General features: G+C 43.8%; 1 protein-coding gene across 7 annotated transcripts in view; it reads left to right on the plus strand.

Moving 5' to 3' along the window:
• Positions 1 to 2,555: 2,555 nt before the first annotated feature.
• Positions 2,556 to 17,435, plus strand: part of myo6a (myosin VIa) — a 90,070-nt gene continuing 75,190 nt past the window's right edge. For 5 of the 7 annotated variants that reach the window (XM_055884538.1, XM_055884539.1, XM_055884542.1 and 2 more), the window contains exon 1: positions 2,557 to 2,710. The gene's annotated coding sequence lies outside the window, so the exon portion shown is untranslated. Of the gene's footprint in view, positions 2,711 to 17,435 lie in introns of all 7 variants that reach the window. The other 2 variants (XM_055884540.1, XM_055884541.1) reach the window with 1 other exon arrangement.

Below are 17,435 nucleotides of genomic sequence, written 5' to 3' on the forward strand. Positions count from 1 at the left end.
GCTCTGGTACAGCTTGCCGTGCGGTAGTCTTCGACCATTTTTTGGGCCTTCCTCTGACACCGCCTGGTATAGTGGTCCTGGATGGCAGGAAGCTTGGCCCCAGTGATGTACCCTTTAGTGCCTTGCGATCGGAGGCCGAGCAGTTGCCATACCAGGCAGTTGTAGAACCTTTTGAGGATCTGAGGACCCATACCAAATCTTTTCAGTCTCCTGAGGGAAAAGGTTTTGTTTTGCCCTCTTCACAACTGTCTTGGTATGCTTGGTTAGTTTGTTGGTGATGTGGACACCAAGGAACTTGAAGCGCTCGACCTGATCCACTATAGCCCTGTCGATGAGATTGGGGGCGTGCTCGGTGCTCCTTTTTTTTCTCCTTATTCTTGATCATGTTGAGGGAGAGGTTGTTGTCCTGGCACCACACGGCCAGGTTTCTGACCTCCTCCCTATATGCTGTCTCGTCGTTGTTGGCGATCAGGCCTACCACTGTTGTGTCATCGGCAAACTTAATGATGGTGTTGGAGTCGTGCCTGGCCGTGCAGTCATGAGTGAACAGGGAGTACAGGAGGGGACTGAGCACGCACCCCTGAGGTGCCCCCGTGTTAAGGATTAGCGTGGCCAATGTGTTGTTACCTACCCTCACCACCTGAGGGTGGCCCGTCAGGAAGTCCAGGATCCAGTTGCAGAGGGAGGTGTTTAGTCCCAGGGTCCTTAGCTTTGTGATGAGCTTTGAGGGCACTATGGTGTTGAACGCTGAGCTGTAGTCAATGAATAGCATCACATAAGTGTTCCTTTGTCCAGGTGTGAAAGGGCAGTGTAGAGTGCAATAGAGATGGCATAATCTGTGAATCCGTTGGGGCGGTATGCAAATTGGAGTGGGTCTAGCATTTCTGAGATAATGGTGTTGATGTGAGCCATGACCAGCCTTTCAAAGCACTTCATGGCTACAGGCGTGAGAGCTACAGGTCAGTAGTCATTTAGTCAGATTACCTTAGTGTTCTTGGGCACAGGGCCTATGGTGGTCTGCTTGAAACATGTTGGTGTTACAGACTCAGACAGGGAGAGTTTGAAAATGTCAGTGAAGACACTTGCCAGTTGGTGAGCGCATGCTCGGAGTACTAGTCTTAGTAATCCGTCTGGCCCTGCGGCATTGTGAATGTTGACCCGTTTAAAGGAACAGCTGGTGCTCTCATGCATGTTTCAGTGTTACTTGCCTTGAAGGGGGGAAAGAAGTAATTTAGCTCATCTGGTAGGCTCTCCTTCCTCCCGAAGTGTGCACTTGTTCACTTCCCTGTCCCTTTAAAGGAAATTAGTAGAATAAGAAACATGGTGGAACCTACCACTAGCCAATGCCTCCACCAATACAATGCTTTTAGAATTATGGGAGGTAGTAAACAATTCAGGAGACACGAAACATTATTGGGACCCACCGGTGAGGTGATATGAGTACACTTGAGGCACCATTTTGTCCCATTGTCTGTGTGTAGAGAAACATGAAGCAGATGTAGCCCTGGCCTCCTCTCAGGTGATTATCTAATGATATGTAGCTATCACCTTTCAATCTGATATTGGATGACTTCTTTAGGGGGGAAAACTTCGCCAGTTTAATGTTACTAGGTCACTCAAAAATGTATGATGCCCAAGTTGTGGTGTTGTGTGGAAACTTGGTCTGCAATGCTGTCTGTCTTCCTTTTTCTTAGCAACCCAGCAAATAATGGAAATAATTATGGCTATTGAGCCACATAACAGTAGATGCATAGACAGTTTAAAAAAGATTAAGGGATACATATTCTGGATATAGAAAACATCTAGAACACCTGCTCTTTCGATGACATAGACTGACCAGGTAAAAGATATGATCCCTTATTGATGTCACTTGTTAAATCCGTTTCAATTAGTATAGATGAAGGAGAGGAGATTTTAAGCCTTGAGACATGGATTGTGTATGTGTGCCATTCAGAGGTTGAATGGGCAAGACCAAAGATTTAAGTGCCTTTGAATGGGGTATGGTAGTAGGTGCCAGGCACACTGGCAGTTCTTGTGTCAAGAACTGCAAGGCTGCTGTTTTTTTTTACACTTAACAGTTTTCCGTGTCTATCAAGAATGGTTCACCACCCAAAGGACATCCAGCCAACTTGCCACATCTGTGGGAAGCATTGGAGTTGGGTCAGCATCTCTGTGGAACGCTTTCGACACCTTGTAGAGTCCATGCACCGACAAATTGAGGCTGGTCTGAGGTCAAAAGGTGGGGGTGCAACTCAATATTTGGAAGGTGATACTAATGTTTGGTATACTCGGTGAAGAATGTTAAATGTGTACAACTGACACTCACTTAGTGTTAAGCGCTCCCAATGGTCAATGGATGCTACTGCTTGTGATGCTCATGACGTCACGAGCAATTCTGTGGGGTGTATTCATTCCACCTATTCTGTTGCAAAACGTTTCTTAAACGGAAGCAAACGGGCGGAACCTACTTGAATTTGTCCAATAGAAACTCTCGTTTTGCTCTGTTTGCTTCCGTTTGGTTCTTAAACGGTAAAGGGTTTCCGTAATGAATACACACCAGGACTTCTGAGGGAGTCGGAGGGTGCTGCTGCAGGAAGGGGAGCTCTGGGAGAGCTCGGAGGTTGGATCTGCACCCGGCAGTCTATCGTGGAAACTTTAAATTTTTTATAGACAATAAGTGTCCGACTGCACAGGTTGAAACGCATACGAGGTAGGTAACGTCCGCGACTGTCTTTTTCCTCCACAAACTGAATCCAATGTAATTGTTGAAAGCTTTGGAAATGGTGGTAGTTTTCCGTAGCTGGCTAACGTTAGCAGGCTACATTGATGCCAATGGAGGCTGTCAACACAGAAAGCGATGATTGTCATCAAATGTATCATTACTTTCGAAAACCGTAAACGCAACATCTTGGAATGTGGAATTGGGTTGCCATTGCCGCTGAAAGCAATGGTCCCTTTCAGAAAACACTACAGGTTTCGAATGATATGAACATATATCTGGAAAATTCGACATTTGACAAACACTCCAGGACCGAACAATGTGGGAATCACTGAAGGTTCATTACACCACTCTTCAGTTCAGTCGTTTCCCAGCTTCAGAGCGTGCACTATAGGCGATGCCAGACGGTTGTTTTATAACCGTTCCAACGAATAGTTCTATTCCAATATAATCCTGTCAATCATGCATCATCAACGCGACTCCGATGATTAATGGAACCCTTACTTGTCCCCTGGCCGCGGTGTACCGGTTTTTGTATTCATTGTCTTCCCACAGTGCTAATGAAGTATGGGCCTAGGCCCGCATATATCTTAAAGTACACAGTGTTGAAAATAGAAACAGAGATGTCATATATGGACACACAGGTGTGCGTGCTCTCGTTATGGTCGCAACAACTAATGCCTATGCTCTTTTCACATGTGTAGCCTACTGTCCTGAAAATTCTACATTTTCTGTTAATGATTACATAAGAGTTCAGTGTGTGTGCAGTTTAAGCAACGCTGTTCTCGTGTCTGACAACTAGACCAGACAGACCACTGATGATGGAAAGAACTAGAACTGTCAAGTTGACAATTTCCCATTGATCCCACTGTTTATGGAGGGACGTTTTCTACAGAAAAGTATTTGTCATCGTTTTTCGAGGCACTATGATCTTTGGTCATTTCCCTACCTGGTTTTACGAGAGTGAATTGGTATGAGTCATGTCACAGTGATACTGCTGCCTTTTGCCACAGAGATGTAGTACCTGTGACATCCTGCTAGTAAAAGTTGAGACAATTAAAACTTCAGAGTCCTTTTCAGGAAATGCTCACTTTACCACCCAGCTCCTGAACTAACCTGTTCTTTGTTTGTTTGTTTTGAAGACCATACTGGCGAGACCCAGTGGAGGCTCCTTTATAGGAGGAAGGGGAGAACCATTCTCAATTTTTCAGAAGTTCACTAAAGTTAACCTGATTCATATGAAGGCAGTGGTGTCAGTTCAGCTGGAAAATGTTCCAGTGGTACTGATCCAATGAAGACAGTGAATATGCATGCACTCCCTGGCGTATGGCTGCTGCTTTCCGCTGGTGCCAGTAAGATAGGCTACTGTGCGCTCAGTTGGGAGTTGAGAAGTAAGATAACTAGAGACAGATTAGTATTTTCCTTACAGCAAACAGTATTTCCAACAATTGTATTTTAAAATATTGAGCTAGACCTATTTACCTGCTTTTCATTGACCTCTGCAACCCAACAATCAGCTATTTGATAGATGATTTGTGGCGAGCGTTGCCCAAATTGCGCGCTTAAAACAATCCACAGCTCCCTTTTTATAAGACTAATGATCCTCTGTGGCCAAATCATGCTCTCTGGTGTAGTATTTGAATTATTTTATTTCTGTATAGACACGAGTAATTAGATAGGAAATCTTCGCACATTTCATTAAATTTACTTTAGGGGAAGCCACTAGCCTATTGGACACGCCTCCTATGCTGACATTAATATTGAAAGTAACCGGTGCATAAAACATCTGGATGAGGCATACAAGGCCAAGTTCAAATGCCATGTTAAATTTCAAGCAATCAGCGCACTGCATAAACCGTTTTCTTTGCTGGTCAGCCATCTGGCCCCATCTCTGCATTTTTTAATTTTTATGAAGGCGTGGCAGGCTGGCAGCTTCTCTCCAGGCAATGCTCCGTGTGGTCCTAAAGCCAACTCCCTAGATGCTTAAAAACAGCCGTTTCATTTTAACTGGGATTGGAATGATTGTAGCCTACTTTTACATCTTGGTCTTGAGATATGGTATGGCGCCATACCCTGTATGAAGGCCTCTGGGTTTACTGGTGCTGCGCGTACACTATAAAACACAAGGTTTTTGAGGCTGTAAAATGCAATCTCACTGGTTACTTATTTGATTACTGTCGTCGTTGATTACTGTGTTGATTGTGAAACTTGGAGACGTTTTCCTAAAACAACATCCCACACATTGGCCCAGCCAGGGTTACTGTGACCCTTTCATCAGGCATTGGCTGCATCCTTGATAGTGCCCTACATTAGACCGGGGTCCTGATCAAAAGTAGTGCTCCTATATAAGGAATTAGTTGCTATTTGGGACGCACCCATTGACTCCACCCATAACTGAAGAAGATTTAAGGCTAACCACCACAGTAGTGTGGTGGGTGCCAGTGATGACAGAATGGGGACGGGACTGCGCAAATAGATCGTGTTTCTGGATGGTATGATGCTCCATGTAAGGTTCCAGACCCCATCACCTTTTGTAATTAGTGTAATGTGAGCTGAATTAGTCATGCCCCAGTGATCAGACTGAAGTCTCAGTTTAGTGTGATGAGGAGTGTCACCTTACACAGTTTGCGGTGTAGGCTATCGAGCCTCTCCTCCAGGTGCTGTGTCTGACTAGTGTCTGTTGTACGTACACACACATTCATAATAAGTCCACCAAACTAGCTTTGTTGTGCAGGACAAGAGACGTAGATTGAAGGGCAATGGAGGTTGGAGCTGTGAAAGGAAAGTTTTGTTTTTCTTTCGTTGTGCTATTAGCACCTAAAACAAAGTATGTTCTGATGTGTAGGGGTGTAAACATTCACCTTTTAAATGCAATTGGGATGTTAACGTTAATTTTAAAAATCCCTAACCAAAACCTTTTCTTCCACAAAATAAAAATCCCAGCGCAGTTATCAGAACTTCCACTAACAGGTGAATACTTAACACATCAGTGCTGTAACGTTAGTAGGAGACATCTTTCAAATGATTTGCCATGGATAGGAAGCACTCCGCACGTAATCGTTGGAAAAATGGCAGAGAAAGGCAAGCAACAGCAGCGAACAGCCTGCTCTGCCCTGAGAGTCAATACTGCTGCCTGTGCTTTTAGCGGGCCCAATGTTATAACCTATCGAGTGTTGCTTTGGAAACATGCTAAGTACAGACTGACTGCTGCGAACATGTCTACAACTTCATCAGCAAGCTGTTAAACTATTGTAAATACGTGACAAGTTACACGCTGTTTATCAGTGCAGTGCCCAACATCCTTGGCGAGCTAGCTAAAATTCCATCCCTGTGTTTGTCAGGGAATCAACCTAGCAGCGGAACGGCTACAGCAAACTACATCAGCTGATGAAATCACTGGTGACCGATTTTATACTTTACAACTTTCTCAGGGCGAGTTTGTCTCTGCCCCAGTATCTGTGTTTCATAGCGAGTGAGGCATGCAACAACGGGTTGCAGGAAACAATGCTAGCGAATGGATTTTGAACTATTGATAAGTGGCAGTTGGGACATCAAGTGTGCATCGTCTCCATGCTCATTTTGGCCAAAACACTTGCAGACTAGTGATCACTATCGAACAAAACAGCAAGTGCCCACTCGATAAAGGGCTTATGGGCAAATTGTTCAGTTTGAGATTCAGACTGACTGCGGTAGATAGAACTTCATTGCCCCCTAGAGGTCATACGCAATATGACCATATTCACATTGTGAATAAGTGTGGAATTGTATTCATCTTTCTAATTAAGACATTTTTTTCCCCCAGTCTGTCACATATCTATATGATACCATTGAGGAATGTTTTCTTTCTTCCCTTCCTGAACCAAATGGCTGAGCCTCTGTACTGACTGAATCTTTAGTACTGCCCATGGCACATTTGGTATGACACTTTTACCACATCCCACTGTTGCGTTTTGGGAGTGGGCTCGAATCTTCAGTTCATTTGTTTTTCTCCCTCCATAGCTCAGCTGTGAACTTGGCCTTATTGCCTAAATTAATGCCTTACGTGATTTCGCTGGCAACACGCATGCAAATGAACCCAGACATAATTAAGGCAGGTAGTGTAACATACGTTGCGTTATACCTCGTCCCTGATGCCAGAGATCACAAGTTTTTGACCTTTGGAACCTCAAGCCAAGGCTGCCCTCAGAAATGGCGTTAGTCTCTGTATCTGTGTGTCTCTGTACCAGATAGTCTGTACTATTGCTGTAAGGACAATAGCCTACATGGTTTAGTCTACAGTGCACGCTACAGTTAACGTAGGCCATTTCCATGTAAAAGGACCCAAGAGCACCAACGTGAAGTTAATAAGAGAGCATACAATTTGGTGTCAAATGAAAGCAAAGGGTCAATTTATGAGAAATTAAGGCATGTATACTTTTTTTCCAATCTATAAAGATTTTGAATAAGCAAAGCCATTTTGAATTCTGGTTTAACAGATGGGAAAGGGGTGTTTGCTTTTAAGACTTTCTGGTCGCTGTTTTCTATTAGAAATGCCTCAAAACCCAATAATGTTGACGTTAAGACCCTTGCCAACTAATATCAACATTTTGTTTCGTTTTAGAATAATAGCCAATGTGTCAAATAATACCCAAACATGCAGAAGGAGGATATTGCATGTTTCTACCTTTTTGTGTACTTATTCAGGATGCATCACAATGAACACATCACATATCTATAAGTATGCATTTCTGTATAGTACACATCAGGGACCCATGATGTCATTCAGTTATCAGTTGTTAATCCACTTCATTTACTGTAATTCAATAACCAAAATAGATTTTCTTTCAAACTCAAGGTGTCATATCTGACACTCCATTCTTTCTGCTGACATCTTTCAATCTTAATTCAGTGTAGACATTTTTTAAAGAGATTTTGGAGAACTTAGTCACAGAAACTGAGGGAGATTTTCACGAGATATGCACTGTTCTTCAATTAACCTAAAATGTGGTTTTGTCAATTTTACATGGATGTTTTGTGTAAGGTAAAAATCTGTCTCCTTGTCCTTCTGTTACCATGGAATTGCCCAGTACCCGTATGTATGTTTTAGTGTTGCTGATAGGAAGTGTGTATCTCGGCAATATTTGGTGATTTGAGTATCAGCTTGATCGTTTTTATACCAGTGCCCAAGGCTGAATAGGCCTTGTACACACAGCCACAACGCACAGGCTAGACAGAGGCCTATTAAATCAATTTATTTGCTTCTCTTTTCACTGTCTGCAGCCAGCTAGTGCTCTAAGCTATGAGTTTAGACTAAAGTTGCTGTTGACTCAAGCATGAGGAGTTTCCATTTGTAATATATTAATGTATTATTTATTCCTTCCATTGCCATCCCTGAAGGCTCATTAGGTATTTATTCTGAACAAAAATATAGATGCAACATTTTCAAAATATTTTACTCAGTTAGTTCAATTGACTGATTTCCTTATGAAGTAAATTTAATTTGGCCCTAATTTATGAATTTCACATGACTCGGAATACAGATATGCATCTGTTGGTCAAAGATACCTTTGTTTTTAAATAGAGGCGTGGATCAGAAAACTAGTCAGTATCTGGTGTGACCACCATTTGCCTCATGCAGCGCGACACATCTCCTTCGCATAAAGTTGATCAGGCTGTTTGTGGTCTGTGGAATGTTGTCTCACTCCTCTTCAATGGCTGTGAGATGTTGCTGGATATTGGCAGGAACAGGAACGTGTTGTCGAACCAGAGCATCCCAAACATGCTCAATGGAAGGTGACATGTCTGGAAGAACTGGAACATTTTCAGCTTTCAGAAATTGTGCAGCAACCTGTCGCCAACATGACGCCATACATGTCTGCCATTTTCCTGGTACTGTTGAAACCGGTATTCATCCATGAAGAGAACAACATTCTCCAGCGTGCCAGTGGCAATCATAGGTGAGCATTTGGCCACTGAAGTCGGTTACGACGCCGAACTGCAGTCAGGTCAAGATCCTGGTGAGGATGACGAGCATGCAGATGTGCTTCCCTGAGATGTTTTCTGACAGGTTGTGCAGAAATTCTTAGGATGTGCAAACCCACAGTTTCATCAACTGTCTGGGTGGCTTGTCTCTGGCGATCCCGAGGGTGAATAAACTAGATGTGGGGATCCTGCGCTGGCATGGTTACACGTGGTCTGCGGTTGTGAGGCCGGTTGGACGTACTGCCAAATTCTCTAAAATGACTCTGGAGGTGGCTTATGGTAGAGATATGAACATTCAATTCTCTGGCAACAGCTCTGGTGGACATTCCTGCAGTCAGTGTGCCAATTGCACGCTCCATCAACTTGAAACACCTATGGCATTGAGGTGTGACACAGCTGCATGTTTTGGTTGCCTTTTTTTGTTGTCCCAGCACAATGTGCACCTGTGTAATCTGCCTCTTGATATGCCACAACTGTTAGGTGGATGAATTATCTTGGCAAAGGAGAAATGCTCACTAACAGGAATGTAAAGGAATGAGTGCACAAAATTTGAGAATTTGTTTGTATCGGTGGAACTTTTCTGATATTTTATTTCAGCCATTGAAACATAGGACCAACACTTTACATGTTGTTTTATATTTTTGTTCAGTGTTGTATTTATTAGGGGGGAGGTATCGTGGCAAGGTAACAAAACATAAAGCGGACTGAATTTCTTGAGGAAAAAGTTCTAATGTTGGAACAAGCGGCGTTATGTTGTCACCCTGAGTCACGTTTTTTTCCCCGGGTTATTTTGCATACAGTACTTTAATGGACCAAAGAGTTTAGTCTTCTTTGTGTTTTCCTTTTATGCCATGGAAAATCACGTATCGCAATACTGGTGTCGTGACAACCCTAATTAGGATCCCCGGTAGCTACCATGGCAGCAGCTGCTCTTCCTGGGGTCCAAATAGGAATAAAACAATACATCATACAAGACATTGCGTTATACATGTTTACATTGCTCCAATATTACAAATGTACTGCATTATATTGATAAAAAATTTACAGTTGTGTCTCCCCACAGTCCGTGTGGTTCCATGAGGTGTTTCATCGATTTAAAAATTAAAATAAATAAAATAAATTATTTATCAGGTTTTACTTCTAGCTTGAGTTACTCAAGGTGGAAGAGTTCCATCTAGTCATGGCTTTATATAGTACTGTGCATTTCCTAGCCTCTGTTCTGGACTTGGGGACTGTGAAGAGACCCCTGGTGGCATGTCTTGTGGGCTATGTATGGGTAAAGCTTATTCAAGGTGAACTTTCACCCATATTATTCCATCCGCTCCCTTATCCCAACCCTGTGACATAAAAGGGAATAATAGACCAGTGCTTTTTTTTTTTCACTGTTAATTGAGGGACATTTTTTTCGGGGGCATTTTTTCTACACAAACATTCTGGTTCTATAGAGTAGTGGAAAGTTTTGCCTCGCCCATGGGATGAGCATTCAGCAAAAAAAAGGTTTTTAAATCAGCATTTAGCTACAGCATCCATTATTCACGTGTCTCTATCGCTTTTAATCATGTATAGCTTTTTACTAAACTTAGCTCTCCACTGTGTGGCTCTCCATCCTGTACCGCTGCTGATACTCAACTAGTGCTTCTAAGAAACACAGTGGGATAAGCAGCTTGGGGCCTCCAGACTCTACTGTGAGTTTGTCAGTCTGGGTTTCCTGGGCCTAGTGTGTGAGAGGCCACCACTGTTTCCCTTCCAGGCCCATTTGGCTCAGTCAGTGTCTCCATGTGTTTTCCATGTTCTCTTTCGCTGGATAAGATTGATGGCCCCTGGGGGAAGTGGGGACTCCTCTCCTGGTTCTTTGGTCGGCAGTGTGCCTCTTGCTATTGGAGTGTCTTCCGACCGTGGCGCCACCGAGGCTTCCCCTCTATTCATTGTGGGCGTCTGTAGAGTCTCTGGCTGAGTCCCAAATGGCACCCTAGTGCACTACTTATGGCCAGAGACCTATGGGCCCTGTCAAAAGTAGTGCGCTTTAAAGGGAATAGGGTGCCGTTTGGGATGTGCACGTAGAATAATCAGTGGTGTTCACACAGCAAAGAGATTACTGTACGCCTGAAAAGACAAGATTGTGGGGAAGAGATTTTGTCTGTGTCTCGAGGGACTGGCGGTAGAGGAAGTTATCTTAGGGGTTAGTCGACTAAAGGCCGACTGCACAGACAGGGCCCCAGTGCTGTCTCGTTTTCAGTGAGCGGAATCCTTATGAGTGACTCGCACAAATTAGCCTATGCATACAGTATGTCAATGGAAGATTGGCATGAATCGTTGTATGTGACGATGGAATCAAAGATGATGGCTCACGACTCGAGAAGCATGATTGGAAATGAAATACAAGAGAATGTGAACTTTTAATATGAACTTGAATAGTGATGGGCTTCTTGCTGGAGGAGTTGAAATGTTCCTGGAAGCTGTGGTGCCATAAGGCCGGGCACATTAGAAGTGAATTGACAGTGAACATGTTAAGCTCCTTTTCATTGTTTTACTGATACTTTAATTTCTGGTAATAATGTGTGATCTGTAAGCCACCCTGGCCCTTTAGTCAGTTTGACTTTTCAATAATACCAGTGGATGTAGCCTAGATCTAGTGCAGTGCAATGGTGATCAAATCCTCTCGTCTATGCTTAGGCAGAAATGCTGCTCAGTTCATTAGGGGCAAAACATTTGCTAATCTTTTCGTGGATTAAAGTTGGACTGAATTTGGACAATTGTTATTTAAAGTGCTTTCGGAAAGTATTCAGGCCCCTTCCCTTCTTCCACATGTCATGTTACAGCCTTATTCTAAAATGGATTAAATGTGTGTTTTTCCTCATCAGTCTACACAAATTTACCCCATAATGACAAAGCGAAAACAGGTTTTTAGAAATGTTGTGCAAATGTATAAAAATAAACAAATACCTTATTTACATAAGTATTCAGACCGGTTGCTATGAGACTCAATTTAGCTGGGAGACTAGTTAGCATCGAGGCAAAGCTGAAGGAAGCAAAGTACAGAGTTCCTTGGTAACCTGCTCTAGAGCGTTCAGGACCTCAGACTGGGGCGTCGGTTCACCTTCCAGCAGGACAACAACCCTAAACACACAGCCAAGACAACATAGAAGTGGCAAGTCTCTGAATGTCCTTGTGGCCCAGCCAGAGCCCGGACTTGAACCCGATCAAACATCTCTGTAGAGACCTGGAAACAGCTGTGCAGCGACGCTCCCCATACAATCCGCTTGAGCAAATCTATAGAGCAGAATGGGAGAAACTCCCCAAATACAGCTGTGTCCCAAACTTGTAACTTCATACCCAAAAAGACTCGAGGCTGTAATCGCTGCCAAAGGTGTTTCAACAAAGTACTGAGTGCAGAGTCTGAGTACTTATGTAATTTTATTTTCAATTGAACATTTCTTAAAACCTGTTTTCACTTTGTCATAATGAGGTATTGTGTGTAGAACAATTATAATCCATTTTAGAATAAGGCTGTAACGTAACAATGTGTAAAAAGTCAACGGGTCTGAATTCTTTCCGAATGCACTGTATGCCCAACACCCCTAAACAACTGTAGGAAATAGGAATTAGGAAGGAATGGATTCGATCCACTAGACCTGTAGAATTTGTCCAATGTTTAACTTTTAAGTTGTAGAGTCCCTCTGAGAACCTTTTTAATGGTGTTAGACTTGAGGAAGATGATTCTTGTCAATCTTTAAGCTGTGTAACAGGGGTTGTAGGTTGAAGTTATGCTTTGGATTCACTGCATCTGCTGACCTCATCAAAACCAAATTCACTGGACTGGGAGGGAGTTCATAAAATGGAGTCTTTAGGAATGGGGGGGGGGGGGACTCGGGAGGGGAGGAGATTCCTGTCCACTTCAATAGCAAAAAGCTGGTAATCTTCTTATCCTTTTACACTCCTAGTTTGGGCAAGGCTTGGCTTTAGGAGAGTAATGCTTCAGCTTTTGTACAGTTGCCTATACTGGGTCAATCACTCACTGGGCACACACAAACTGGAGAAATGTTGTCAAATTTAAACAGGAGCAGTAATACAGGCCAAGTTCAGTTACTGTTGGCTACCTCCTGAGTTTAAAACCCTTGTTTAAACCATAGACTGGTGAGTGTGACCCTCGTAGGCATTACCTTCCTAGACCAGACTGGCTGGAACCAGGATCAGGGAACTACTCCTGCTGAGCCTATGTCAGCTCCAGTTAACAGGGCATGGATGAAAGCCCTATTTCTGACCTGCAGTCAGGAACCATCAGTCAGGAACCTTAGAATGAGTCTACCAGACCAATTTCCAAGGTTAGAGGTTTCGAACCGGTTCTACTCATTCTATTTCTATGGGTGGAACCCTGTGAGGAAAAAAAAACATTTCTGTTGCGTGAGCATGACAGTGAGAAATTTAATTCCCTACATAGTTATAACAAGATGTATCCTAAAGGTGTTAACTTAAATCATTAGGTCTCTATAGTTTCAAAACCTGTTTTTGTCAGGTATGTACAGACTGTGTTCTAGGGCAAACCGACGCACCCTTCAGGGCAGGGAAGTCATACTTTTATAGTCTCTCTCTCTGGGACGTGGGTCATGTCTCGACAAACCACCACCACCTGACTCTTACTCCGCGATGCAAGTTCTAACTGAGAGAGAGTTATTAAGCATGACATATGGTATTAAAGTACACACTAGTCTGCAGGAGGAGGCCTCTCCCACTCTGAGCTCATACCACCATTAGCTTATGTTTTTCAGGCTGCAATAAGTGATATATCTGATAACCAATCATATTAAACAGGAAACGATAGTTCAAACCAGTAATATGCTTCTTTAGAGAGCTACGCATAACCATAGAAAGGCTGAGTGTCATAGAAATTGAGGCTTTGCAGGCAGATTCACAAGGCTTTGAAGGCTCAGCTCTTTTGCTCTTCTTGGCACATTCAGCACAGCCTCCAGGCCCATTGTTTCTGAACCTATCACAGGGTTTTGTGTTCAGAAGCTGTCTGTGTCTCAAATGGTACCCTATTCTCGGTATAGTGCACTACTTTTTGACCAGGGCCCCTAGTCTCTGGCCTAAAGTAATGCGTATGGTGACATTTGGGATGCAGCGCCTCTCTTTTTGTCTCTTCACCACGTGACTTTGCTTTACCATGACAGTAAGCTCTGTGTGCAGCGGACAGTCCAGACAATACTCCAACAATCCTCTGTTTTGTTCCAGCTGTGGCAGAGTGAAGCGTAGGCCCCAACATGCATAACTCGCAGCCCATTCAAACACTGCCTCTCAACTATTTCCTCTGCTAAGGTAGCAGTGTCTTACTTTAGAATGGAAAGGCTACAGTCTGCCTTGATCTCCAGCTCCTCTTCAGATACATACAAGAAACTTCAACCTGCCGCTGCTATTGGCCTGAACGTTCAAATGAATACCATTGGTTAACTGTCTTCACAGAACTGTCCCTTTAAAAAACTAAAACATTTGGTTAGAGTGAACAGGCTTGGCTATGTCTCCCAAAACAAATACACACACACACAAACACACTCCCACCCCTCGTGGCATCCTTCCTAAGCTCTTCTTCCATATTTGCCTCCTGCTGTTTGTCAGATTGTGGAATCCTCAGAAGAGGGAGAGTAGCGTGTCCACCCACTCTGCCCAGAGTGGGTGAAAACCTGCTTTGGTGATGACATTTTATGTAATACAATACATTTCATGAAGATGCGTATGATTTTCATGTTCTGAATCTTTGTGGGGTCTTTCTCTCTAACACAGGGGTTCCCAACGACCCAATTTTCATATCTAAAAATTCTCGTGATCTCAACCATATGAAGACATTTGTGACGAACAGCCCATGTTGTTTTTTTGAGGCTATAGCAGTCAATGGAAAAACATTCTAACGTGCCGACCACACCGGCCGCGTTGCGTGCTTGGTTCTATTTGAGACGCTCAATATGCTGCAGGTCCTGCCTCTCCTATCTCCTCATTGGTATTTAGGAGCATATACCCACGTGCCATCTCATTGGTTGTTGGGAGATATACCGACATGGGTGATTGAAAGATGAACTGAGGTCCACACTCCAGTTGGTGGTGGTAATGCACCTCAAAGTTGGTTGCCAACCGCAATATGAAGTCCAAAGAAGACTAGAGAAGGAGTGATGACTAGAAACTAACTCGGTTTAACGTTACCCTTTTCATCTGTGGATTCATTGTCGGCGTAGAGGACATTGTGAATTTTAGGTAAAATAACCCGATGTTTATGTATCCCAGGACAAATTAGCTAGCAACAGCAAGCTAGCTAATGAATCTCAGTTCTGTGATCAGCTCTTGCCGACAGTTGCTCTCGTTGTATCATACATTGCGCCCATATGACCGAGGGAGACGCCATTCATAACTAGAGTGCAGATGCCGTCCCGCCATAGATGGAGCCCCATCTGTTGCGGAAGCCCACCATTTAACCCCATGGGATCTGTTTTTCGTCAATATAGCCAGGCAGCACCCTGAACATCCCCTGTGCTGTTTCATGCTTGTGAATTGTGAGACCGAACAATATTTCTTTGTCAATAGTATCCCCCGACATGTATAGCCAATAGAAGTCAATGCATGGGCGTCTTAGCCTCCCTCACAATGGATGGGCGTCTTAACATCCCTTAGTATTGATGTGAGTTTCTGTGCCTTCGGTCCCCCGTACATTATTTTGGGCAGTAATATGAAAGTCTCTGTCATAGTGGGTCGTTTCGTAGCGAGCCATGAACTGTGGGAATGATTCAAGGGCAATGGTCAAGTGGACTATTCCCATTGGTTGGTTTAATTGTGTCTTTTAGATTTGAATAATTTTCATTAAGGTTAACCACATTTACAAGGATTTTGAGATAAAGACAATCAGTTTTTTTTGTGTGTGTATATATTAGGTTCTCTGGATTTGGGAAATTTTCCTGCAACCTCATTTTCATATCAGGCGACCCCTAATTTGGGAACTGCTGCTATTTTTTATTTATTTATTTTATTATTATAATTTAAAAAAAATAATAATTTTACATTTTTTATCCCCTTTTCTCACCCAATTTGCGTGGTATCCAATCGCTAGCAATCTTGTCTCATCGCTACAACTCCCGTACGGGCTCGGGAGAGACGAAGGTCGAAAGCCACGCGTCCTCCGAAGTACAACCCAACCAAGCCGCACTGCTTCTTAACACAGCGCGCCTCCAACCCGGAAGCCAGCCGCACCAATGTGTCGGAGGAAACACCGTGCACCTGGCCCCCTTGGTTAGCGCGCACTGCGCCTGGCCCGCCACAGGAGTCGCTGGAGCGCGATGAGACAAGGATATCCCTACCGGCCTAACCCGGACGACGCTAGCCCAATTGTGCGTCGCCCCATGGACCTCCCGGTCGCGGCCGGCTGCGACAGAGCCTGGGCGCGAACCCAGAGAGACTGGTGGCGCAGCTAGCACTGCGATGCAGTGCCCTAGACCACTGTGCCACCCGGGAGGCCCTTGGGAACTGCTGCTCTAACATATTAAAATGTTATATCCAATAAGTCAAGTTTTGTTATCTGATAATAAAAACCAAGCTCTGGCAGAACGGTGCAGATTCCTGGCCAAAACTTTTTTGAAGATTTTACATTTTGTGTTTGTCGCCTTCCAAGATACTTTGGGGCAGCTCACATTTCACGCGGACACACAACACAATCACTGATGCAACTGGTTCATCACGATGGCATAATGCTGTGCTAACTCTTCATGACGGTAGTGCATATGTCGCCTTGTTGCTGCTAATGTACCCGACTCCGGCTCATTATGACTGTAAAGCAAAGTGTTGTGGTTTAGTTAGTTAGGCTGTCAACCCTTCAGTTCCCATGTCATTTTCCATGTTGTATGCTGAGCTTCTTTGAGTTAGGCCTATATTTTGAAGAGGGGATGTTACTGAAAAAGAGCCGTGCATTGCTCAAGTTGTTCATGTCAGAACCAATTACTGGCTTTGATGTCTTCCTCAAATTTCTTTGCTTATTATGTAAATTGTAAGACGTGGGCTGATAAGCGAATACCTCCTTGTTACGCAAGCATTGTCCTAGTAGGTGTGTCGAGCCAGCGTGTCGTCCCCCCCCCCCCAATTCCTGTGAAAATGTCTTCTCTTAGTTGCCAGGCATTTGCCCGGTCTCCGTGCTGGAGTTGCCATGATGCAGCAATACATCACAGCAGGACTTTATTTGCATCTCAAATGGCACCCTATTCCTTATATAGTGCACTCCCCTTTTCTTTTTTCTTTTTTTTTTTTACACCACAGCCATATGAGCCAGGCTAGGCACTAGTCCTACACAGGGAATAAGGTGCAGCCCTTGTCACAAGGCCAGGCAAATAAGTCTCGGCGTGCCCTTTCATCTGCCCAGGGATTGGTAACATATTTTCTTCAAATGCACATTGCTCAACCTATTTCAGATGTGCCAGAGTGCCTTACAGTAGTTTATTGACGCTCAATGGCGTGAGCTGTGAAGATTGACTGGCATACCTCAAGTGCGTTCAGAAATCTTTTAATTGATTGCCTGAATAGAGTAGCAACTCGTACTCGCTCCAGAACGGCATGTTAATCACATGATCAGCCGTGACTCTATTTCTGTGTTACCATCATATAAACGGAGACCCAAATGGCACTAAATAAAGTATTGGGACGCAGACAGAGTCCGATGGCTTCGATCACTGTGCTTACTGTCCCCTCAGTTATCAGGAGGGAGGAATTGTAGTCAGCCGTATGTGATATC

Source organism: Salvelinus fontinalis, chromosome 27 (genome assembly GCF_029448725.1).
Source record: "Salvelinus fontinalis isolate EN_2023a chromosome 27, ASM2944872v1, whole genome shotgun sequence".
NCBI classification, from domain to species: Eukaryota; Metazoa; Chordata; class Actinopteri; order Salmoniformes; family Salmonidae; genus Salvelinus; species Salvelinus fontinalis.